The sequence below is a fragment of the Protopterus annectens genome, chromosome 6.part1, assembly GCF_019279795.1.
Source record: "Protopterus annectens isolate FY-2018-M chromosome 6.part1, PAN1.0, whole genome shotgun sequence".
NCBI lineage: Eukaryota > Metazoa > Chordata > Ceratodontiformes > Protopteridae > Protopterus > Protopterus annectens.
The window spans coordinates 517,198,696-517,223,315 of NC_056738.1; positions in this window are offsets into that span (position 1 = coordinate 517,198,696).

Below are 24,620 nucleotides of genomic sequence, written 5' to 3' on the forward strand. Positions count from 1 at the left end.
TGTAAACTTCAGGAAATCAGTAGTCTGGTTGAGGTAAATCATGAATTCCTCAACCCCCCCCCCCCCCCGTCCAAAACAATACTATGTCATCCAGGAATCTACGGTAGAGCACCCAATAGGAATTAAATTGGGAATTTAAGACAAATTTCTCCTCCCATCTAGCCAGCACTAAATTTATGTGACGTTGGGCACACAAGCAGCTCCCATGGCTACTCCTTGTTTCTGCCTAAAAAAATTCTCCATTGAAATATAAAAATTATTGTTTAACACTATTTCCATTAACCACACATTTACCTGTTTTCCATACTTAGGCGACTGGCTCCTCACAGCTCCTACCAAGCATCATCTTCTGATTGCCAGAGACTACACCTTTAGCATTTTTCAAAAGAGTTAGGTATCTCAATAAATTGCGAAAAGTCTGTTTTGTCGCCTTGTCGTGTTATTACCTTCATAGGCGCAAATCTAGATACAATCAACATGTCTGCAAGACTTACAGACCAAAGAATAGCGGACATACACAAACTGGTCTCTCCTATTCCACAGCAACAGAGTCAAAGTCAGATTGGTTCTAAAAGTACTGGGGATCATGGCGGCTGCTATCCCTCTACTTCTGTTAGCCAGATTTCACATGAGAATCCTTCAATGGATGCTCTTCACACAGTGGTCATACCAGCAACTTCCGATGTCTCACACCATTGTGATTACGCAAACATGCAGGAATCATCTTCTTTGGTGGATTTCTTCCCCCCAGCTCTTCCAAGGAAGACCCTTTGTTCTTCCTCCTCCGGTTGCTACTCTGACAACGGATGCCTCCCTGATCGGGTGGGGGGGGGATTATCAGGGCAGAACAGTCCAGGGCATTTGGCAACCAAACGAACGCCACTTGCATATAAATGTTCTAGAGATGAGAGCAGTGCTTTTAGCGTTGCAAGCCTAAGCCCTTCAAGACTCTCTCTTCCTTGGGAACGATAGCAATTCAGACGGACAACATGTCTGGAGTGTGGTATATCAACAAACAAGGCGAACCAGGTCCTACCCCCTATGTCGAGAAGCACTCAGACTGTGGCAATGGGCTTCTTCTTCTTCAGTAGCTTGATAGCAACGCACATTCCGGAAGTCCAATCTTATCATGACAAGTTGAGCAGAGCTATCCTCATGCCTCACGAGTGGTCTCTGAAAGATTCTATCTTGGAGAAAGTTTTTCTCAGTGGGGTCAGCCTTGCTGCGACTTTTGCTACTCCCAAAACAGCAAGTGCAAAGATTATTTCACCCTCTTCCCCTTACCAGGCCAGCCCAGAGACGCCTCTAGTCCAAGTTTGGCCCCGGGACTTCTGTATGCATTCCCCCCTTTCCCACTAATCTCTCAAGTGATACAGAAAGCTATCGCTCAGAAGGCCTCATTGATCCTCATTGCTCCTTACTGGCCTCGACAGGTTTGGTTCCCCTTTCTACATGAATTTCTGTTGGAGCAACGCTGGCATCTGGACCTAGTTCCAGATCTTTTGATCCATCAGTCGGGTCAGTTTCATCGCTCCCTAACATCTTTGAACCTCACTGCTTGGTTCCTCCAGTTCCTACCTTAGCCAGGCTTCCTCAAATATCTCACACTGTTCGAGATATTTTAATAGCTTCCCATAAATCTTCTACTCGAAAGATTTATCTTAGTAAATGGAAACGTTTTGCCTATTGGGCTCAAGGAAGGGACTTAGATCCTTTCACTGCTCCCATCCAAATAGTTCTTGATTTTCTAGCTGAACTCTTTCATGCAGGTTCATCTCCTTCTACTCTTAAAGTCCAATTGGCAGCTATATCTAACTTTCATGTGGGCATTTCAGATTCTGCCATCATGTCTCACAAGCTTTGCAAATACTTTTTGAAGGAGTTTTCTACCCAGACCTCCTATAAGAAATCCTCCTCCTTCTTGGGACCTTAATTTAGTTCTCACTTCTTTGATTCTTCCCCCTTTCGAACCTGCAGCTTCCTGTTCATTGAAATTGCTATCCTGGAAGACTCTCTTTCTGGTAGCTATTACTTCAGCTAGAAGGGTCTCAGAACTTCATGCACTCAGCTGTCGACCACCATATCTGTTGTTCCATAAAGACAGGGTATCCTTACGAACCAATCCGGCTCTTTTTACCTAAAGTAGCCTCTGTGTCTAACCTAAATCAAAGCATTGGCCTCCCTGTATTTTTCCAGAATTTTCTAACAGGTCTGAACAAAATTGCATTGGCTAGATATTCATCGTCAGTTAAGGTACTATTTGGATAGGACCAAACAATTCAGAAAAACTGACCAGTTGTTTGTCTCTTATGCAGAAGGCAGAAAGGGACTTTCAGTTTCAAAGGTATCACTATCCAGATGGCTAACATCTCTGATTTCCCTTATTTATGAAATTAGACACCAAAAGCTGCCTAACAAACCTAAGGCCCACTCCACCAGAGCTTTGGCTACTTCTATAGCCTTCCAAGACAGGCTGCCTATTGACACCATTTGTGCGGCTACTTGGGCTACTCCTCACACTTTCATTTCACATTATAAGTTGGATTTAGCTTCTAGACATAGAACTAACTTTGGTGCCACTGTTCTCAAGAGTCTGTTCCGATAGGCCACCGGGACAAGGTGCTAGGGACGCGGTCCCATCCAGCAAGAATGAAGGCGAGATAGACAACTTAACATATAGAAGTTATGTTCTTACCATAACATTCCATGTTAGTTGTCTTCTTCTGCTTCTTTCTTCGTCCCACCCTCCTTCCCCCTGGCCTGGACAGACCTAGAGGAGTTTGATTGTGACCTCTCTTTCTACCACCTCTATTGCTATAGGTATATGCTCTGCTGTGCATATATTCCTGGATCAGCCTTCAGGTCACCTTCTTCTTTCCTTTTTTTGGTTTTATTATTAGCTGGGCCTAGCTTACAAACGAGATCTGAGGTAATACACGCCTAGCATTGTGGGATATAAGGGGAGCCTCGAGCCGGGTGAACCAACGAAGAGCTTTTAGGGTGCTCTAATGGGAGCCAGTGGGCTCGAACCCATCCAGCAAGAAAGAAGCCGGGAAGAAGACAACTAACATGGAACGTTATGGTAAGAACATAACTTCTATTTGTACAACATTTAAACAACATTTAAAAACTCTTCATTTTATAACATGTTTAAAACAAGTAAGGTTAGCTTCCATAGAGTTAATATAAACTCATTTCTTTCATAGATTAAGGGACTAAATACCAAAATGTACATGTATACTAAACAATTCACTTTGTGGTGTTCAGCTGCCATCTAGTGGAAATTCATATGTATGTAACATACTGGACCATAAATTAAAAATCATAGGAAGGTTCCTTTGTTAAAAAAAATTAATAACATTTCATATTGTTGTTATTAGTAAAAATAATTTATAATTTATAAAAAATACCCTTACATCCAATGGAATGTTAATAATGTTATCAAAAAATATTGCTAAACCAAGTTAATGTACTTTCTTACAATAATATCATTATAATTTCATTATAATTTAGCTGCCCTTAATTTCAAGACTGGCAATATACTAGTGTATTCGTTCAGCCAAGGTTGGTTGTATGCCTCTAGTGTTATCTGCCACCAGAGCTCCCTGTATTCTACTTTTTCCTCCCAAGGGCCCCCTCTTATGTCTTTTTGGGTATGTTCTAACACAGTAAACTTAAATGTGGCTCCTGTGCATTCCTTACTATGTTTGAATAGTGCATTAGTTTCCTTACAATTCTTAATATCATTAAGATGCTCATAAATTCTTCTTTTGAGTTTTCTTTCTGTTTTTCTTATATAGAAAGAATCACAGATCTCACAGGTGGCCATATAAACTAGCCCCATAGATTCACAGTTGTAAAAATTTTTATTATTAGTAATTACTCTATTCCTACTTGTAATGTGTAACCTGTTGGTGTTAGAAATGTACGGACACTGGGCACATCTACCACATTTATATGTACCCATCTTTCTTGCCCCTTGCGGGCCCCCATTTTTCTTGCTTTCTAAAATGTTTCTAATACTTTGGGCATTTTTGTACACTGTTTATGCCGAAATCCCTTCCAGTTTATCTATATCAGTTATATCAATAAATCTACCCCATTCCTTAAAAAATATTCTTCTAATGTTATTATTCATAGCATTATATTCTAAGCTTAGGGCTAGCTGGAAATTCTCTTGATTTACTCTTTTGTCTTTAGATTCCATCCTTTCTAAATCAGTAATTTTCACTATAGGGGGGGTATCTCAAGTCTCTACCATTTTCTATTTCCTGTCTTATTTCCTTTACAATTTTTAGTGGATATCCCCAATCCTTAAACATTTTTTCTAATAAGTCACATTCTTTAATGAAATCATTTGGACAACTTGTCATCCGACTTCCCCTTACAAATTGTCCTTTTATGATGTTCTTTTTGCAATGGAGGGGGTGAGCACTATTGTAATGTAAAAACATATTACAGTATGTAGGCTTTCTATATATTTTTGTTTCCAAACTTTTTTCTTTTTTATAAATTTCCAGGTCCAAATACTGTAATACATTTTTTGATAGTTTATGTGTAAACTTCAGGAAATCAGTAGTCTGGTTGAGGTAAATCATGAATTCCTCAACCCCCCCCCCCGTCCAAAACAATACTATGTCATCCAGGAATCTACGGTAGAGCACCCAATAGGAATTAAATTGAGAATTTAAGACAAATTTCTCCTCCCATCTAGCCAGCACTAAATTTGCGTACGTTGGGGCACAAGCAGCTCCCATGGCTACTCCTTCTTTCTGCCTAAAAAATTCTCCATTGAAATATAAAAAATTATTGTTTAACACTATTTCCATTAACCACACATTTACCTGTTTTTCATTATTAGTTAGATTTTTACTCTCATACAATATTTCCTCAAACATTTTTGTACCCTCATTGTATGGAATGGATGAAAAAAGGTCAATCACATCTATAGTGACAAATAAAATATTGTCCAGATTTTTTATGTTAGAAATGACCTTTAATAAATCCCAGGAATCTTTTAATATTTGTTCTTTGTCCAACCATAGGTTCTTAATTTTATTATCTATAAATTTAGCTAATAGATGAGTTTTGGATCCATCAGCCGAGACAATTGGTCTTAATGGAGGGTCCAACTCATTTTTGTGAACTTTTGGAATCCCAGATATTGAGGGAATTTTGTGTTTTTCCACTTTCAAAAATAGGTATGTTTTTTGATCAATAAGTCCTTCATATAACATATCTTTCAGATTTATATCTATTTTGTTATAGGCAATATTAAATGTTAAGTTGTCAATCTCGCCTTCATTCTTGCTGGATGGGTTCGGAGCCGATCCTCGGCTCCGACTCGGCACTTGCTTTAGCTTGAGAACTCCTTTTACCAGCTCGAGGCAACCCTATATCCCATGATGCAAGGCGGAACTACCTCAGATCTCGTTTGCCGCTTAGCGAAAGAGGTCTTCTTTGCCAGCTGAGGTAAGTAATTTTTTGTCAAAAAAAGCTTAGTTAGGGATTTATTTCCTTTGTTTCCACTTTCATAGTGTGTAGTCTGTTTACAGCCCACCCTATTCCCTTACAGTTCAAAACTTTTAATTTCCCTTGGTAATTGTATAAAAGTTTAGTTAGGCCTAGACCCCATTGGTTAATCCCTACCTGTGTGTCTGTGTGTTAGGGGATTAATTGTGTGTGTTTGTTGGGGTGTGTGTGTGACTTCTTCCTTAGAAATATGTCAAAGGAAGGCAAGGTCTCAGGCTTCAAGAAGTGTGACTCGTGCTGTCAGAAAATGTCTCTGACAGACGGTCACACTTCTTGTGTTACTGCCTGGCCTTTGCACCTGCAGGACTCCTGTGCTTTGTGTCACTCTTTTAGCCAGAGAGTCCTGCAGGAACGGAGGAATAAGCTGATCCTCCGTGGCTTACTTAAGCCAGAAGGTTCTCCCTCTAAAACAGGGTCTGGTAAACCTTCTAAGCCACCGAAGGTTCAGGCTACAGTATCCAAGCCTCCTCTGGAACCGATCTATCTGCTTCGAAAGTAGTGAGTTCGGCACCGATTGGTTCCGACACCGGTCTGTGGCCTTGTCGGCTCTGGCTGGAGCCGACACCTTATCCAGCATCGGAGCCGAGAAACCTTCGGCTCCATCTGGAATTCAGGGGACTTCGTCCGATGACTTCGGAAGAGATCTCGGGTCCCTCTTGCTGCAGAGTATCCACTCGGCTCCGGGGTCTCCTCTTTTGTCGGGAGGAGCCATCGGAGCCCGATCTTGAGATCTTCCAGGCTGGCTGACCCCGATTTAGAGAGGGTGGTAAGCAGGCTGTTAAAGTCGCAGGCACTGGCCCAAATGCTCCATAGCCCGTCTCAGCAGACTTCGGCTATTGTTTCACCCCTTGAACTTCCTCCTCCGACTCCACACCAGAGTTCGGAGCCGGAGCTCTCAGGACAGCGACTGTTTGCGCGAGCCGATACATCCTTCGCTCCGTCGTCCTCGGCCCGATCTCCTCCTTGAGGCCTTCCTTGGAGGGATCCGTCGCCGGGTTTCCCTTGTCGGCTCGAGGGGGGGCTAGTGGCATCGGACCCTTGTCCGACCCCGCCTCCCTCTCGGGGCTTTGGTAAGCTCGGCACCGACATCGGCCTCGAGCCTTCCCTCTCAGTGGAGCCGGGAATTCCTGTATCCTCGGATCAGGGATATTCCGTCTCCTGGGAGGGGAGCCTTTGAGGTGATGAGTGTCCTGGCTACTGAGCCAGGTCAATGGTCCATCCCTCTAGCTCCTCCCTCTTGGTGCCTGTAGACACCTCTTGCCAGCCTCTTGCTCTCAGGCCCAGGGATCCATCGCCCAGGTTTCCTCATTGGGAATTTCCTCCTCTTCGAGTTTCTCCTGATCCGCAGGTGAACCCCTCGGAAGAGGACGGTAAGAGGAAACACACAGACTCCCCGAGTCTACTACATCTGATACCGACTTAGATGAGTCGGAGGGTTCCTGATCCCCTCTGAGGATGTCTCCTTTTCAGACATCCTTGAGCTCCTCAAACAGAGGGGGAATTGGCCATCCATTGATCCCTCCGAGGATGAGTCGGTATACCTGGAGGCTTTTGGATCCCGACCCTCCACCTCCTGGGTTCTCCGCCTTCGACCCACTTATGCAAGTAGTGGCTCGAAGGCGTGGCTCCAGATTCTGTGGAACCTGTCCCCAGGAGACCATCCAAGTTTATTACGCCCCTACGGACAAACAGTTTCTTTCCAAGGGCGTCTCTGTGGATGCTATGGTGGTGGCGGCCACTAAGAAGGAACTGGCGGATCCTTCAGTACCTGTCCATCCTCCTAACAAGGATTCTAGGACCATGGACAGGTATGGAAAGCGGATGTTTTCTTCAGCGACCTTTGCTATGCGTTCGCTGAACTACCTTTGTCACTTCACCAGGCTTCAAAGAGATATTCTCAAGGAACTGGGTGAAGTGGTCCAGGATCCTTCTGCTGCTGGGGCTCAAGAAAAGATTGCCTCACAGCTAGCAATCCTGAATTCCTTATCCAACTCCTCCATGCGGCTCATATCCTATGCGGCCGATGGAGCGAGTAGGGCCGCAGGCACAGGAGTTGCTCTTAGACGCCAAGCCTGGATGCGGCTTTGTAATTTTGCGGACCCCTTTAAGGCATCCTTCACTAATACCCCCTTTGATGGTTCGGCTTTGTTCGGACCTCAGGTGAAGGATACCTTGACCAGGTGTGAGCAGGACGATAAAACTCTTTCTGCCATTGGAGTCCATTTATCCACCCCTTCTAGACCATATCCCAAGGGTCAGAAGGGAGGGAAGATGTGGTTCCACAAAGCCCAAGGAGCTACACCGGACACACGTGGTCAGTTTACCTCCAGAGGTAGAGGGGGTAACAATAATAGACGCCCTAGAGGCAGGGGGTCCTCAGAACCAGGGCAACAGGGAGTCTCTTCCTGAGAAGCCCTTTCAGCATCCCTGAGGTGTTGCCCGACTGTCCACCCTTGGAGGCAGTCGGGGGAAGGATTTCGCTGTACCCAGTAGCCTGGCGTTCCCTCTCACAAGATATGTGGGTACAGTCGATCATATCCGAGGGTTACAAAATCCCTTCAAAGGTATCCCAGACCTCAACAATCCCTTCCAGACATCTCACCCGGTCAAAGGGATTTGGCAGAACAGGAGGTTTCAAAGCTCCTAGGAAAAGAGCCGTCCAGACTGTGCCGCAGACCAGGTAGGATCCGCGCCTACTCGAGATTCTTTTGGTCCCCAAAAGGACGGAGATTGAGACCAATATTAGACCTGAGCAGTCTAAACAGATTTGTCAAAAGGCAAGATTCGGATGGTCACGCTTCAGTCCATTCTGCCCTTTCTGGGCAAGGACAACTGGATGTGCTCTATAGACCTTCAGGACGTGCTATCACATAAAGATTCACAGGCGCCAGAAGGTTTCTCCGCTTCGCTAGGGACCAGTCATTACCAATTCAGAGCCCTGCCCTTTGGCCTCACTTCAGCCCCCAGAGTGTTTACCAAATGCATGGCAGTGGTCACAGCTCATCTGAGACGTCAAGGATTCCAGGTGTTTCCTTATTTGGACGACTGGCTCCTCTCTGCCACCACCAGGTGTCAGCTTCTTCAGACCAGACACTACACTCTGCAGCTTTGCAGGAGTTTGGGAATTTCAGTAAATTTGAAAAATCTTCTCTGCGGCCTTGCCAATCTATCACCTTTATAGGCAGAATTAAACACCGTCAAAATGTTAGCCAGACTAACAGATCAAAGAATTCTGGACATCCAAAATTGTTCGGATTCTATTGCAGAGCAGCAAGGTCAAAGCCAGATTTATACTGAAGGTTCTAGGTCTTATGGCTGCGGCCATTGTTCTTCTACCACTGGCTCGCTTCCACATGCGTCTTCTGCAGTGGATGCTATTCACACAGTGGTCGTACCACAGTCAGTCTCCCCGATGAGGCACGAAATCTTAGTCACACAGTCGCAGAACTCATCTGAATTGGTGGATATCTTCCCTCTTCTTCATCAGGGCCGACCCTTTATTCCCCCTCCTCCAGTTGCCACAGTCACTACGGATGCCTCTCTGATCGGGTGGGGGAGGCATTATCAGGGCAGGATGGTCCACGGGACGTGGCAACCCATAGAATACCATCTGCACATAAATGTCCTGGAGATGAGAGCGGTGCTTTTAACGTTGCAGGCCCTCAACGACTTTCTTCCCACGGGGTCTATTGCAGTACAAACGGACAACATGTCCGTGGTCTGGTACATCAACAAGCAGGGCGGGACCAGGTCCTATCCGTTGTGTCGAGAAGCTCTCAGACTTTGGCAATGGGCAATCTCCTCTCATCGGTTTCTGATAGCAACGCACATCCCCGGCAGGTCCAACCTCTTGGCGGACAGGCTGAGCAGATCCATTCTCTTGCCTCACGAGTGGTCTCTCAATCAATCTGTAGTGGATCAGATTTTTCTGAAGTGGGGCACTCCTTGTTGCGATCTTTTTGCTACTCCTCAAAACAACAAGTGCCCCGATTTTTTCACCCTCTTTCCCCTTCCAGGCCAACCCCTGAGAGACTCTCTAACCCAGGATTGGCCCCGGGGACTTCTGTATGCTTTTCCTCCTTTTCCCTTGATTCCACAAGTCATTCAGAAAGCCTCCGTTTTGAGGGCCAAGTTGATTCTCATTGCCCCTTATTGGCCTCGACAAATTTGGTTTCCGTCTCTGCATCGTCACCTTCTGGTGCAGCCCTGGCATCTGGACCCAGTTCCGGATCTCTTGATCCACCAGTCGGGTCAGCAGCACCGGGCCATTCATTCTCTCAACCTCACTGCTTGGTTGCTCCACTTCCTTCCCTAGCCAGGCTACCGATGATCTCTGACTCAGTCAGAGACATCTTAGTGTCTTCTTTAAAGTCGTCCACTAGGACTGTTTATGCTAGCAAGTGGCGTTTTTCTATTTGGGCAAATTCCAGGAATATTGATCCCTTTACTGCTCCTGTACATTCTGTTTTAGATTTCCTGGCTGAGGTTTTTCATTCAGGATCCTCTTCATCTACAGTTAAAGTTCAACTGGCTGCTATTTCTAAGTATCATGTTGGCTTGCATGACAATAACATTATGTCTCATAGATTATGCAAAGCCTTTCTGAGAGGAGTTTTTCTCCTAAAGCCGCCTATAAAGCATCCTCCTCCGCAATGGGATCTAAACTTAATGTTGGCATCCTTGATGCTACCTCCCTTCGAACCGTCTGCTTCATGTTCTTTGAAGTTATTTACCTGGAAAACTATATTCTTACTGGCTGTCACTTCAGCAAGAAGGGTTTCCGAGATTCAAGCTTTCTGCATTCGTTCCCCTTACTTGTTTTTTCATAAGGACAGGGTATCCTTAAGAACGAACCCGTCCTTTCTCCCCAAAGTTGTGTCTCAAACCAATATTAACCAATCTATAGATCTACCAGTCTTTTTCCCAAACTATTCCGACAGAGCTGAACAGAAGCTTCATTTTTTGGATGTCCATCGTCAGCTCAGGTACTATTTGCATAGAACTAAACAATTCAGAAAATCGGACCAATTATTTGTCTCCTATGCAGAAAACAGGATAGGTCTTCCAGTTTCTAAAGTGACCTTATCCAGATGGTTGACTTCCACCATTTTCTATGTGTACTCTCTCAGAGGCAAGCAGCTATCTTCTAAACCAAAAGCACACTCAACCAGGAGTCTATCCACTTCTGCAGCCTTTCAGGATAGACTACCCATTGATACCATTTGTGCAGCAGCTACTTGGGCCACGCCTCATACCTTTGTATCTCATTACAAGTTAGACTTGGCCTCCAGAGACAGGGCCAGTTTTGGTTCCACAGTTCTCAAGAGTCTGTTCCATTGAGCCACCCGGGATACAGGTGCTAGGGACGGTCCCATCCAGCAAGAATGAAGGCGATTGACAACTTAACATTTAGAAGTTATGTACCTACCATAACGTTCCATGTTAGTTGTCTTCTCTTTCTTAAGGCCCCTCCGTCCTTCCCCCTGGCCTGGACAGATCTTGAAGAGTTCCTATCAGGTTGTTTTCCTCCTGAGTCTTCATATGAGGACTCTTATTATGAACTTGTTTTTCCTAATTATGTTAGGTTAGTCCTTAGCAGGGTAGGTTAGCTACCAAACGAGATCTGAGGTAGTTCCGCCTTGCATCATGGGATATAGGGTTGCCTCGAGCTGGTAAAAGGAGTTCTCAAGCTAAAGCAAGTGCCGAGTCGGAGCCAAGGATCGGCTCCGAACCCATCCAGCAAGAAAGAAGGCGAGAGAAGACAACTAACATGGAACGTTATGGTAGGTACATAACTTCTAATTTCATTTTTTGAGATCAATTCATATTTGGTGTTGTCCCAAAGAATATTATACATCCTGCTATCATATTCGATTTTATCCATTATTACCACCCTGCCCCCTTTGTCCGGTTTCATCACCCTTAAGTTAGGGTCATTTTTCATTTCATATAACAACTGCTTCTCTTCTATCCCCAGATTGTTTTGATATTTAATAATATCATTTTCTTTTCTAATTTCTTTTTCTAATATTCTCTCTAAATTCTTTAATTGGGGATGAATAGGTGGATTGTAGGTGGTTCTCCGTCTTAATGTAGGGGTTGGGGCTATCTGGTTACCAGAAAATAATATTTTCATGTTAATTTTCCTTAGGAACAACTTAATGTCAAGGAGGGTTTTAGCTAAATCCCCCTTGGTATTGGGTATGAATTTTAACCCCTTGGATAACAACCTAAAATGTCCTTCCTTTAAAACCAAATGGCTAAAATTATAGATGTTAAAACTTTCAAAGGACCATCTGTTCCCCATATTCGTAATTTCAGAAGATTCAGGGAGGTTAGGTATGGTTAGTACCTCCTCCTCCCCCTTCTCCCCCCTCTCCATTGAAAATTTGTTTGCCTGCTCCCTTGTTTATTCATAAGCCTCTCGGACCTCCTTAGGGGGGGAAACTCATCTTCATACCCATAATCTTCTTCCGGTTGATTAATATCTTCTCCTATACCCGTAGGCCCTGTTTTGTCATCCCCTTGGTAGTAAATTTCCTTACCATATCTCCTATGTAAGGGGTTGGGGTAACTCAAATTGTGTTTATATTCATATATATCACGGTCCATTTTCTTTATTTTCCTTTGTATTAGATTTTCTATCTCCCTCTCAATATCCCTTCTAATGTTAAAATATTTTTCTTTTTCCTCTTCTATAGAAAAAATCAAATCATTTTTGATACATTGGTCCAGCATTTCTATTTCCTTATGCAAATCTTCCTGCACCCTCGTATTTTCCCTTACCATCAATTTCAATACTTCAATACCACATTTATTAAAAACGTCTATGAGTTCCTTATGAAATAAGGAACCTGTCACAACATTGTTTGGATATTTATATAAACGCAGCCCTTTGGGCACAATTCCCTTCGAAATACATTCTGTTAAATAGAAATTCTCAATATTCAAAATTCTGTGTTTATTCATTAGCTTAGAAAGGGAGTTTAAATTCTCCCTATATGTATTGTTATTATTTTGCACATTTTTTTCTTCTTTACTGTTACTTTTAAATACATATTTATAACGTAACCAGTCATTTAACTCCTGGCAATGAGTAACAGTACCTTTTGCCTCAGCACCTCTTTGGGGTTTGCTATTTCCCCTTTCGTTCCTCTCGTGCCCATTATTCTCATTGCAAAAGTTCTCATCAGTCCCTGTAAAGTCCCTTAGTACGCTCAGTGTTTTAGCTGGATCAAAACTTTCCAAAACTGGTTCAGAATGCGAGCCGGCGTCCCCTCTTTCACCAATAAGCTCCTTATTCGCAGTACCTTTCTTACTATCTTTTCTTGTAAACCTTTCGGTCCTTGGGGGAAGTGCTGCTACGTTTCTGCCCTGCGTACCTAAAAGGGACGAAGCCACTGGTGTCAGTAGGTTGATAAGTTCAGTAAGCTGCCCAATCAGTTTTCGAGTGAGACCAAGGTCTTCCTGCGAGGAATTTGCAGGAAATGCCTGCTTCTCCATTTCTCAGCCACCAGTAAAACCAAGAAAAAAGTTTATCACAGTGAGCAAACCAAGACTCCAAAAACAAACAAGTGTAGAAACGGAGAAGAACGGCAATTAGGTTTTTTCTTTCTAAAAAACGTTTATTCACCAAACCACGGTCCACTCAGCAAATTGGATAAGTAAGCACAGTCAATCATAAAACATAAACGCTATTGAGCCCTTGTGTTTTCGTCTGCTGCGTTGAGACTTCATCAGATGAATACATTATTACCATTTACATTCCCTTTATATAGTCAACTTAATCATTTAATTAATGAACACACCTTAATTAAATTAACTTAATTAAAATCCTATTGCATATTTTCTTTATAGAAGTGTATTTCACTATTCACTTAAAAACAGTTGTACAACATTTAAACAATATTTAAAAACTCTTCATTTTATAACATGTTTAAAACAAGTAAGGTTAGCTTCCATAGAGTTAATATAAACTCATTTCTTTCATAGATTAAGGGACTAAATACCAAAATGTACATGTATACTAAACAATTCACTTTGTGGTGTTCAGCTGCCATCTAGTGGAAATTCATATGTATTTAACATGCTGGACCATAAATTAAAAATCATAGGAAGGCTCCTTTGTTAAAAAAAATAATAAAATTTCATATTGTTGTTATTAGTAAAAATAATTTATAATTTATAAAAATACCCTTACATCCAATGGAATGTTAATAATGTTATCAAAAAATATTGCTAAAACAAGTTAATGTACTTTCTTACAATAATATCATTATAATTTCATTATAATTTAGCTGCCCTTAATTTCAATACTGGCAATATACTAGTGTATTCGTTCAGCCCAGGTGGGTTGTATGCTTCTAGTGTTATCTGCCACCAGAGCTCCCTGTATTCTACTTTTTCCTCCCAAGGGCCCCTTCTTATGTCTTTTGGGGTATGTTCTAATACAGTAAACTTAAATGTGGCTCCTGTGCATTCCTTACTATGTTTGAATAGTGCATTAGTTTCCTTACAATTCTTAATATCATTAAGATGCTCATAAATTCTTCTTTGGAGTTTTCTTTCTGTTTTTCCTATATAGAAGGAATCACAGATCTCACAGGTGGCCATATAAACTAGCCCCATAGATTCACAGTTGTAAAAATTCTTATTATTAGTAATTACTCTATTCCTACTTGTAATGTGTAACCTGTTGGTGTTAGAAATGTACGGACACTGGGCACATCTACCACATTTATATGTACCCATCTTTCTTGCTGCAGACCCCATTTCTTGCTTTCTAAAATGTTTCTAATACTTTGGGCATTTTTGTACACTATTTATGCCGAAATCCCTTCCAGTTTATCTATATCAGTTATATCAATAAATCTACCCCATTCCTTAAAAAATATTCTTCTAATGTTATTATTCATAGCATTATATTCTAAGCTTAGGGCTAGCTGGAAATTCTCTTGATTTACTCTTTTGTCTTTAGATTCCATCCTTTCTAAATCAGTAATTTTCACTATAGGGGGGGTATCTCAACCACTATAGGGGGGGGGGTATCTCTCTACCACATTTATATGTACCCATCAGGGTACAACAGAATATCGCTGCATACCTTTCTAGCAAACCTCCTTTCTTAAAAATTACACTATTAAAGATAATGTGTTGCATACTCATGGTCACATAGGTTAACAAAGGCCATCACCATGTGACCTGCTCTTGGCAGGAGAGACTGAAGGTGGTATTTATACCACTATTCAAATATTAAAATGAATACAAATGTTTCTTACAAATATTTCCTTTGTTTGTATTTACTACATATTCTTTGTGAACATGTTGCAGAGGTCTTAGTTTCTTTTATAGAGTTCTGTCATTTGATTCATAATATACTGATATTGTTATCTTTTAATGAGAGTACACAACTAATATCATCATCTTTTAATAAACTACTCAGGTTTACATTCCTCTTGTTTCAGCTGATAATGTTCTGTGTCATTATCAATTAACCACTTTGCATGCAAACAGCTTCTTCAATGAAACTTTTTTACATAATGCCACTGGGTTGTTGAGCAAAGTTTCTTAAACAGTCACTTGAGATACACGACCATGGCTATTTGAACCTCTGATTTCATCCCCATCTAGAACCATAGGGATACATGGACAGTGACTATCATATTTTTTTGGGGGGGGCAGGGGGGCTATGGAGGCAAGCATTATTCCAGGATAGGATTTATGTATTCTCTCAAATATTTGCCTTGTTAGTTTATTGTGAGACACTATTTTGCCAGCTTTGAACATTAAGCCTTGGGCAGAACTTGTGTCTTCCTTGTAAGAAAAAAAAAAGGACTGAAAATATTTTCTTACTCATTATTTTTGTTCAGGCTACCCCTGGATCAAAAGGTTTGGAAAATGTTCAAAAAATGCACCTCAGAGCATCAGTGTAACCATATGGCTTCTGGAGTCATGCCATCCCCAAGACACCCCCCCCCCAGCTTAATTCACTTATTTCCTACAGGTAAGGTATGTTGAAAGGATGCAAGGAAAAGTAAAGTTAAACAGCAACACTGAATTTCTTTCCTTAATCATAATTTTTGTTCAAGCCATCATTGGATGAAAAGTTTATAAAAAAACTGCACTTCAGAGCATACAGAGAGCCATAGCTTTTTGAAAAATCAGAAGAGTGAGGCAAAATGCGAGAAAATGAAGATAAAAGACTGCAATGTACATGGTGCAGAAGCCCAGAATTGGTTCATAGGTTCATAGGTTGGTACTAGGCTATCGGCCCTAGGGTCTATACAAGTCTAGCCATAACAATTCCCTGGCTATTTCTTCCCACAATATTTACTTCCCTGGACCCCTGTCTATTTCCTATCTCCCATCCAATTGTCAAGGTTCCTTTTGAAGAGAGCCAAAGAGATTCTCTGCTTTACATGTATGGGCGGTCTATTCCAGAGTCTGGGGAGTCTCTGGGTCAGGAACCTATCCCTCCAGCATGTTTTGTTCATTGTGATGACAAGGTTTAGATCCCTGGACTGGGTGGCTCTGAGGGATTGAGATTTCTTTAAGTGTAGCATGTCCAACAGCTCAGGGTTTGACACAGCCTTGTATGTTAAGCAGAGATCGCCTCTGAGTAGACGATATGCAACAGAGTATAGCTGGAGTTTTTTTAGACGGCCAGCATAGGGCATCTGCTTTAGGCCTGCGATTCTTTTAGTGAGGTATTTCTGCCGCCTTTCCAGTTGTTGCAGATGTCTTGAGAGGTTCATACCAAATGGGGCATTGTATTCTATAATGGGTCTAATGAGGGATGAGTACAGTGGGACAATGACCTCCTTTTTTCTGGATGAAAAGCCCTTAGTAATGAGGTGTGCAACATAGACTGTTGTGGTGATGTGGTTATCGAAGGTGAGACAACTGTCCACCTGTGTCCCTAAGTCTCTTATCACACTTTCGGTGTTTAGTGTACTGCCACCTATGTGGTAATTCACAGGAGTGTGATAATTGAGGGAAAATGGGGGAGCACTGAAGAATGTGTGCAAGGGACATGAAATAGTTAGCCGGGGGGGGCATGGAACCCTTTGCCTAGGGCAGATTTCAACTGAGACCAGCCCTGTACATAGGATTTTTGTAATATATCATCATTGCAACTAAATGTCAGTCACTGTCAATGCCTTTCTGTGAAATGGCTAACATAGTGTAGTAAAAAAGTCCAAAAAAGAGGCAGGTGCCTGTGAAACCCTTGCACGGCCAAACAGGAAAAAATTCAGAACAAAAAAACGCCAGCAAGTGTTGGCAATAGCCACATCCAAAAACGATTTCAAAAACGATTTATTACCATAGGGAAGGAAAACCCCCCTAGGAAACTGATATTATAAGAAACAATTACAAAAGCTTCAAACCGGTTTCGGCTCATCAGAGCCTTCTTCAGTGAAATGCAAAAATGGAAAAACAGAGTATCGCAATACATCCATATATATAGATAAGCCATACTAAAAGGCCAATCAAAACACAGAATTCACAATTGATCATTAAGGCCAGGTGAAAACAATGCTCCAAGTTTAATAATCCATTTTCTCTCCTTGGAGCTAAGTAGTTCCTGCCAGTACTGTTTATCTTTGCATCTCCCCCTAATGCAATCAATGACAACAAATTTAAAAGAAGCAGATACATGCTTTAAACAATGTTTATATAAAGCATTACTGCTACGTTTATTCTTAATGTCACTTAAATGCTCACAAATTCTAAGACGAAAGGCCCGAGAGGTCTTTCCAACATAGAAAGCAGAACAATTGCAGGTCACCAAATAGATGACCCACTCAGTATTACAGTTGGCCCAAAACTTGATGTCAAAAACCTCTGAAGTGTTTTTACTACTAAATTCATTGGTACGTGAAACACGAATGCAAAAGGAACAATGTCCACAGGGTATACATCCAACAATAGGTTTGCCCAAAATGGACAACTGAGTTGGAACAGAAAAGTCTGTACCAACTCTCTTATAATGACCCAATTTAGAACCAATAGTCTGTCTCCTTTTGAATGAAAAAGAACATTTATCTGGAAGCAAAGAATTAAGTTTTGGATCAGCTTTAAGAACATTCCAATGTCTCTGTATAATATTTTTGAAACCCTGTATGTTGCGTCCATACGTAGTCACCAAACGCAAAGGTTGTGGCTTATGACTATTATTCTTATCTTGGTACGATAATAAATCTTCCCTATTTACGTTGGACACAGATCTTTTGGCTAAATGCACAATACCTGGAAGATAACCCCTCCTAATAAATCTTTGAGTCAAATCATCCTGGGCATCAAGAAAAGATTGTTGGCTAGAACAGATTCTTCTAGCTCTTAAAAATTGGGATTTGGGTATATTCTGGATGAAATGTTGTGGGTGGAAGCTGGTAGCGTGTAATAATGAATTGAATTCAGAAAATTTCCTGAACATCCTAGTGGATAAGGTGTTATCCTGATTTCTGGTGATTTCCACATCAAGAAATACTATCCTCGATACATGGCAGGTCAATTTGAATTCAATCCCCCATATATTATCATTAAGATATTCAAGAAACTCCATAAGATACTGTTCATCAGCTTTCCACACCAACCAACAGTCATCCAGATAGCGACGCCAAATGTCCATCTCACACATATAAATGTTATGATTACCATCATAAATAATAATTTCTTCAATATATGCCATAAAAAGATCTGCATATATGGGTGCAAAAGATGCACCCATAGCAGTACCTTTTGTTTGCCAGTAACAAAGATTTTGAAAATAAAAAACGTTACTGGACAAAACATGTTCTGTAAGGCATACAAGAAATGTATTGAATCCAGGTTGATATAAACCTGATCTAGCCAACCAATAATCTAACGCTTGTAAACCTGCCCAGTGTGGAATGTTGGTATAAAGAGAGGTGATGTCCAAAGTGCATAATAGCCAATGTGATTCTAGTTGTGAATTGTTGATAATATCCAAAAATTGGGTGGTGTCTTGAATCCTTGCTCTAATAAAACCCAATAATGGTTTTAAATGTCGGGTTAAATATTCAGATAGTGGTTCAGTGAGAGACCCGTGTCCCGAGACAATCGGTCGACCTGGTGGATTAGTGGCGTGTTTATGGATCTTAGGTAACAAATATAGATATTGTTTCTTAGGTGAATCAACCATTAGTTGTTCTTTAACACTTTCTGTAATAATACCCTCCTCCACTGCCTCAGTCAAAAACTCACCAATTTGGCGCTGGAAGTGGGGAGAGGGGTCCAAAAACATCTGCCTATAATATTGTTTGTCGCCCAATTGCCTCATAGCCTCACTATCATAAGCAGTTTTGTCTAGTATCACCACCGCTCCACCTTTATCAGCTTGAATAATAACAAGGTTTTTGTTGTTAATCAACTCTTCCAAACTACGTATTTCTTCAGCAGACAAATTGTTGTAAGAGACAGGAAAGTCCTTAAGATGACAATGTATATCCTGAAGAACATTTTTCTAAAATACCCCCACTAGATGTGTCATAGGTGGAATGAAAGTCGATTTTTTGAATCTAAAATCACCAGCTGTATCACAAGATATATCACAAACATTATTGTCAAAAAACACATTCAGATTCAAAATACGACAAAAATTAATCACATCCTGAGCCAAAGATTGTTCAGGAACAAAAAACCCAGGGACAAAATTAAGCCCTTTGTTTAATAATTTAAGTTGTGCATTGGTCAAATCAACGGATGAAATATTATGAACATTGAAGTCAGAAATTAGTGTTGTGTCATAATTTTCAAAAGTGCCTCCAGACTTTGTTTGGATGTTATATTTCTTGTGCTTCGTCTGTATCTAAATTGGGAGGGTGTGATGACTTGTCACGTTTAGGCATAGGCGATCCCTCTCTAGAGTGTATATCAAGTTCACCTTCTGTCTTCGAAGACGTATCCTCACCAGATGTCCCACTGAAAAGACCAGAATTTTTCTTAAGAATAGATCTTGGCCTTTTTCTTTTGGGAGTAGATGACCTCTTGTCATACTTATTCTCATCCCGGGACAATCTGAAAGATACATTCTTGGATGTATCAAAAGGTTTACCCCTCTCATAATCACCTACGTCCCTGAGGATTTTTTTTTATTTCCCTATCCTTTAAAGTAGTTTCCATTTTAGACATATCTGTAGTAAGTTTTTTAACCTGTGTCATAAACGAGTCACAAGTTTCAAACTTGTTTGTCTGCAAACAAACAGTTTCCAAATCCTTAATGCCCTGCTGCACCTTGCGTTCATATAAATTGGCCAAAGCATCCACAAATTTGGACGAAGCCAACTGTTGAATGTGACCCCAATCCTGAATAATCTGGTCATCAATTTCAGAGACCAAAGGTTGTATCTTAACCCTAAGGCCCAGTGGTGTAATATGTTTCTGCTGATATGCTTTAAATAGGTGTAAATGCCACACATTAGTCCTAACCATCTTCATGTTCTTACCCAGTCTATTAAAAAATATATCACATTGTGCGTCCAAATCAGACCCAACAACATCTGTAACAATTGACAAACCATTCTTGTCTAAACCAAACACAGATAGATCATCCATATCAGACGATAGACCCTGTATAATGGGTGAAAGTGCCATATTTCAAACCTCAAGATTGAACCCAACCAAACCAAATAAACTGTGTCCTGGAATGAAAACAAATAAATCACCAAAGAGAAATTATCTTATTCAAAAAACACTGATATCAAAAAACACTGATATCAAAACTGACACAGAAATAATCCAATATATATATATGTATATATATATAAAAAACTTAAATAGCTCAACAGAAACTCAATATTGTCCAAAGAAAGACCATTATACACCAAATACCAATAAAGGAATAGATCTATGAAATCACTTGGTATTGTGTATAAGTCTTATGGATCAATAACCAATAATATACACCAATACAATAAAACAGCCAAACTGACCTGATGACATGACCAAAGTCGTGTTACTGCGTATTGGTATACATATCTCCAAAAAAACAATATATGGTATAGTCATGTGCTAAAAGAAATCAATTATAAGCACCACCAATCCATATAGTCCATGTAAGATGTATAATATCATAAATCATATCAATTCATGTTGGCCATAGACCACCTGATATAAACAGAGATTCCCAAAATTACCAATCAACATTCTGTGTCAGTGATAATCAGCCAAATCAAACTTTGTTAACATTCATAGACACATGATTAGAATAGTTTGGTTAGCTCCAAAGTGCAATGGCTCAACAGTGTTGGTGTATGTCTGAAATGGACCACAGCGTGCCTGTCCAAACAAAGTAGTGCATATCAAAAAACAATCGACCAATAATAGCCTTCCTAACACATACTATAATAAGAGCACTACCAGAAAGATCAAAAAACCCTTAAACCTCCGAAATATAGCAATATATCCGAACTATGGTCATGTATATTATGCACCAAGAATTTAGTACATATCAACCTGCAATCTATGGTTGGTAATATAATACAGTAAAGATAACAAACATGTAACTATTAAAATAATAGTCCACTGTCAGTCCAATATTGACTGTCAATACAAGTATATATGAAATATATATAAATGCAGAATAGTCAACACCCTTCAGAAACCATGCATCAATCCAAATCTAAAGAATGTAAATGCAATCACTATATAAAACCACTGGGATATTCAAACTGCATGTATGTAAAAATCACTAGAAAAAGTAAGCACCAAAAAATGTGTTAAGTCCAACATTAGGGGGAGATGAAAAAACATTGACTATCAGTATAACCCTAATTATAATATGGCTACATTCAACCAATACAATATAACCAACCATTTAAATGAGAAACTCACCCAACTGTGTATGAATCTCCCCAGCAATAAACATAAACAGCCTGGAACAGAACTACCATGTATCGTTGTAAGCATTGAAATAAGGACTCAAAATGAGAAATTGTAATTCACAAATATCCAAAAATTCCAAGTGACATATATATGATGTCTATTAGCGCAAGAAACACCCAATTATTCAAGCCAACGTTTAGAAAACGCGCCAACGATGTTAAATAAAAACAGCAAATAAATATAAACATAACTAAATAAACATCGCATTGAACAAAATCCAAACACTGCAAAAACCGGCGTATTAAACAAATCGCCAGTAATGCTAGTAAAAACAGAAAAAAATATATGTAATCACATGTAAATCATCAAACATAGTTATAACATGTGAGACCAATATGAAAAACTGTTGGTCAAAAAAGCACAGAAATGCGATGTACATAAATATGTAAAATAACTGGTGTTCACTTAAGCAACGAACTATAAACAATACAAAACAGGCGTTTATGATAGGTCACCAGCACTGTTACTGAAAAACAGATAAATATAGCAACATATGCATAATCCACCATAATAATGCCACATTACGGCTAATATGAAAGTTAAATCATCAGACACAGGCAGGCGCAAGCTTACCTGCACATATGTATCAAGAAAATATTCAAATGATACAATATAATCGCCAGTAAATAAACATTAAATAAACATTATATTATACCATATGGCACATATATATACATTGAGTCCCTTGTGCCAAAACACGAACATGAAGCAAGTCCAGGCCACCGTTAAGATAAGGAATCCTCCGGTAACTGAAAAAATGTTCATCGTTGAACCAAACAGGAAGTGAAGTAACGTCAACGTCCAAAAGTTACCAAATGGCTATATAACAGCCATATACCGCAAAAACACTCCTGCAACGAATGATTTGTGCATATAAACAAAAAAGATGTAGTTGCGATACAATAAAAAGTACAAATAGAACCAACATGGATAAGCAAGCCAACGGCGGTTCCCAGCAACTGTAGAAAAAAAGTCCAAAAAAGAGGCAGGTGCCTGTGAAACCCTTGCATGGCCAAACAGGAAAAAATTCAGAACAAAAAAACACCAGCAAGTGTTGGCAATAGCCACATCCAAAAACGATTTTTGGATGTGGCTATTGCCAACACTTGCTGGCGTTTTTTTGTTCTAACATAGTGTAGTACTCAGGCCTGTCAAACTGTAAGAGCATTATAGCTACAGTTTAATCTGTGTGTACTATCCCAAAAACTCTGCGGCATGAACTGAAATGCTAGGGTGGGCAATACTTAGACTGGACTTGTACAGAGGGCTCCCCAACTTGTTACTTGCTGGGGGGTCCCAAAATACTAACACCGGCCCTGAAGAGAACATAGGCAGTCTCTAAAGCCACATACACAGGGACTCCCAATAGCCAACCCAGACAACTGTCTACCAGTGCCCTGGGAAAAAATTATTTTTTCAAAGGTGGTTCTAGTTTGTCAACATGCATCTATGCTTGCAAGTATTTTTGAGTAGTGTTTTACTTCTATTACAGCAAAGACCACGAAATTTAAAACTGCCTCTTATCTCTGCAATTTTCCTTGAAGTAATGAGGCTAATAAGAAGAGAAAGCAAACTTGAGGCATCACCTAAAGAGTGTGTGGGCTTTCTTGACCGCCATCAGTGTACAAGAGAGTTGTAGCACTGAAACACATTGCCTGTCCCAGAACAGACTGATTTAAAATGATCAGTGTTTTGTTTTATGTTTAAATGAAGCACATTGCAAAGTTTTGTTGTCTTGTATCAAGCCATTTAATTGAATGAAGTACATTGTATACAATATTTAGAATTATGTTCTTTACCTTGACAGCAAAAAATAGGGCCAACCCTAACAGCTCTTGCTGCATACCTCTAACTGCTATGTGTGTGTGTGTAAAACAAACTGAAATAAATTACAATAAACATAACCTATTTCAGTTAATAATACTTAACAAAAAATGAATACAGTCAGTCAAAAAGTTATTTTTCTTGATGGAGGCAGATGGAAGATATGTTTTTGATAGTCTACATACCAGGCATTTTTTTTCTGTGAGTTGTTCAGTCACATGAGGTGTGCCTATCAGATAGGGTTTATTCCAGGGGAGGGGCTGAGTATGATAAGGAACTTTTTTTAAAAAGTAAACAACTACTTTAAATGTTTCCACCATACCTTTGCAGTCAAACTATAAATGGTGTATACCAGAGATGATGATTTCAGACTCTTGTGTGTATATGTATGTTTTTATGTGCACATATGTGTGTGAGTGCAGTTATGCAGACATACCCATTAACTTCCCTGATTTTGTAGAATGTCCCTTGACCCTTACTTTGTCTCATATTTTGTCCTGTAGTGCACAGCAAATTTCTGATTGTCTCTTAAATCACTAAGGATTTTAGACAAGCCAATAATAGTAGACATTTGAGTTTCATACTTCTTTTGTTCAGAAATTATATTTTGATACAAAATATCAGGTTCCCTTTCTTTACATCGTGAAATACCGATGTTGCGTTTGCCCCTCACCCCCAGCAGTTTCTGGCACATATGCATTTAACTTAAAACCAAAACAGAACATGTACTAACAATTTTGAAGAGAACGTCAGATTTTTTTTTTTTTACCAGGAATGGTGAGAAAAAATACTTGAAGTTGTTAGTGCTTTTTGTCCATTAGCCCAACGCTGTGAAAAATATAGATGAACATTTTGGAGACGGAAGGTACAACAGCTATGCCGACCATTTACTTCTGTCGGTGAAAAAATGAAGAGAACGCACGGGTTGCTTTATAGGTGAATGACAGTTTTAAGGAGTAACAGTTAGACAATGCCATTTCCCCGCACAAAGGGAAGTCTGATACCCAACGGAGGAACGAAAACATCCATATAACGAATCCCGCAGCGGTCAAGATTTCTTGTTAAGCAGGCGTTGTACGGGAAGGTTATCTAGATACTTATATAGCCTCTCGGCAGTAAAAGAAAAAAAAATCTTTTTGTTGTTGTTGTTCGGCTTTCCCGGTTAGGAATCGTCACAGCAGAACTCCGCTCCATAAATTGCGCCCTTTTGATGCCGGGGAGGGCGCAATTGTAGTCTTTAGGGCGGCGGCAGTGAAATAAAAAAAAAAAAAAGAAATGTTGTTGTCTGTTCGGCTTTTCCTGGTTAGGGGTCGTCACGACAGAACTCCGGTCCGTGAATTGCGCCCTTTTGAGGCTGG